Here is a 3133-nt window from a genome sequence, read left to right as displayed (position 1 = left end):
CGAGCGCCACCTGCATCCTTTCTTACAGGAGGCGCACTTTGTAATGGAGTCATTATCTTACTGAGGCCTGAGTAAGAGAAAGTGTTCCTAAAGTGAGCCCATCCTTACCAGCAAAGGACACTATACTAGATCCTCTCTCAGTAAGTAGGCAGGGAACGAAAAGGCCATCGGTCACCAGATGGCAGAAAAGCATATATGTTAACCTGCCCTTGAACACTAGGTAACACTGACCACTAACTGTTAACCAAAAGTAGAGGTGCTCTCTCTATACTAAGCTCTTTTATAAAGGCACTAACCCCATTCTTAGCGCTCTGCCCTCTTAACCCAAAAGGCCCCACCCACCTCCTAACATCATCACATTAGTGATTAGGTTTCAAGATATGAATTTCAGGAGGACAGAAACATTCAAACAACAGCAGAAAAAAAATCCCTAGCATACATTATAACCAATCGTTCCCAAGATTTCTTTCCAGCAGTGACCCCCACCGACTTTAGAATTCTATATTAGTTTATAATTTTAAAGCCAAATGGAGAAAAAAGGAAATACCATCACTGACAACATAGAAATATAAAAACAGCACATACTTTCCTATTCGGAATATCTAAAAACAGTACTGTGTAAGTTTGGAAACTAAACATTACAGCCGACATTTTTTTCCTTGTCGTTATAGAATGTCGGAGTCATGCATTCATGTATTCGTGCATTCCATAAATATTCCCATAGTGTCTGTTCTATTCCAGACACTGTGTGGAAGGCATTGACAATGGTCTCAGCAGTTAACTTAGAAGCGCTTTATTTTTTATTTTATTTTTTTTATAATTCTTTTTTTTTATTTCAGCATGTTATGGGGGTACAGATGATTAGGTTACATATGATGCCCTTACCCTCCCTCCCCCCAAATCTGAGCTTCAAGTGTGTCCATTCCCCCGGAGGTGCGCATCGCACTCATTGTTTGTGCATATGCCCGTCCCCTCCTCCCCCCACCCCCTCCCCCTGACCAACATCTAATACATGTTATTCTTACATGTGCATTTAAATGTTGATCAGCTAATACCAGTTTGATGGTGAGTACATGTGGTGCTTGTTTTTCCATTCTTGGGATACCTCGCTTAGTAGAATGTGTTCCAGCTCTTTCCAGGAGTATATAAGAGGTGCTATATCACCATTGTTTCTTAAAGCTGAATAGTACTCCATGGTATACATATACCACAGTTTATTAATCCACACATGTATTGATGGACACTTGGGTTGTTTCCACATCTTTGCAATTGTGAATTGTGCTGCTATGAACATTCGAGTACAGGCGTCTTTTTCATAGAGCGACTTTTGCTCTTTTGGGTAGATGCCCAGTAGTGGGATTACTGGTAGTTCTACTTGTATCTCTTTAAGGTATCTCCATATTGCTTTCCACAGAGGTTGCACTAGTTCGCAGTCCCACCAGCAGTGTATGAGTGTTCCTACCTCTCCGCATCCATGCCAACATTTATTGTTTTGGGTCTTTTTGATAAAGGCCAGTCTCACTGGAGATAAGCGATATCTCATTGTGGTTTTGATTTGCATTTCCCTGATGATTAGAGATGTTGAGCATTTTTTCATATGTTTTTCGGCCATTATTCTTCTTTTGCAAAGTTTCTGTTCATATCCTTTGCCCACTTTTTGATAGGGCTGTTTGATTTTTTCTTGCTGATTTTTCTGAGTTCTAAATAGATTCTTGTTATCAGCCCTCTGTCAGATTTGTAGCACGCAAAAATTTTCTCCCATTCTGTGGGTTGCCTGTTTGCTCTTGTGACAGTTTCTTTGGCTGTGCAGAAGCTTTTTAATTTGATCAGGGAGGCATCAATCTACCAGACTTCAAACTCTATTACAAAGCTGTAATATTAAAATCAGCTTGGTACTGGCACAAAAACAGAGCCATTGACCAGTGGAACAGAACTGAGAACCCAGATATAAAACCATCCTCCTATAGCCATCTAATCTTTGACAAAGCAGACAAAAACATACGCTGGGGGAAAGAATCCTTATTCAATAAATGGTGCTGGGAAAACTGGATAGCCACATGTAGAAGACTGAATCTGGATCCACATCTCTCACCCCTCACAAAAATCAACTCACACTGGGTCACAGATCTAAACCTAAGGAGTGAAACTATTAGAATTCTAGAGGAAGAAGTTGGAAATACTCTTCTAGACATTGGCCTAGGCAAAGAATTTATGAAGAAGACCCCAAAGGCAATCACAGCAACAACCAAATTAAATAAATGGGACCTGATCAATTTATTTTTTCTTTTAAGCTTCTCAGACCTCGGGTCCCTGAGATTCAGAGTTAACAGAAAGAAAAACATACCTGTCTCCAAGTACACGTGCCCTCCTGCACGGACAGAGGCCATGAGCTTCTCTCATGGTCTCTAGACGAGGTGTAGATTTTATATTCTCCCTTATTCATATCCAATTAAAATTGTGCATAGTTGTATCTCTAAGAATTCTGATGAAGGCAAGGAAGTATCTACACAAATAAAGGCAAATGGTATTGAAAGACATAGACACCCAGCAGGTACTATGTAGCTAAGGGCCCACTTATCCCCGGTGATTTAAGAAGAAAAAAATGCTGTGAAAATGATCATACTCTGCAAATAGTGCCCGGATCTCAGTCTGCTTTCACCCCTTGAGGGCAGATTGTTTTGATGGCGATGGTGTCTTTCTCCTGCCTCAAATGCAGGGAGATCTCTTGACGAGCGCCACCTGCATCCTTTCTTACAAGAGGCGCACTTTGTAATGGAGTCATTATCTTGCTGAGGCCTGAGTAAGAGAAAGTGTTCCTTCTTCCTCGTACTAAAGTACCTGCTCTTTGACTCAGTTATTAAAATGAGGGCGCAAATAGCTCCTTGTTCTAATTTTCCTTATCAGCCTCCACAAGGCCCATTTCGAGCTGTCTGTGAAGTGTTAGGATGCAATTGTGTGCTTGAATAAAAAGGAGAAGCTGAATTAGAGCCTCTTAAGACCATTATATTGTCTTATTTAGTGACACTGTTTGCCTCACCATTACTAGGCAATGAGCTAAGTGTTCTTCCTGAGTAATAATAATAATACCCACATTTAACCAGCACTTCACACTTTGCAAAGCGCTTGCAGATTC

This window comes from Propithecus coquereli, unplaced genomic scaffold, assembly GCF_000956105.1.
Source record: "Propithecus coquereli isolate 6110/MARCELLA unplaced genomic scaffold, Pcoq_1.0 Scaffold230, whole genome shotgun sequence".
Classification (NCBI taxonomy): Eukaryota; Metazoa; Chordata; class Mammalia; order Primates; family Indriidae; genus Propithecus; species Propithecus coquereli.
Note: the sequence above shows the minus strand (reverse complement) of the source record.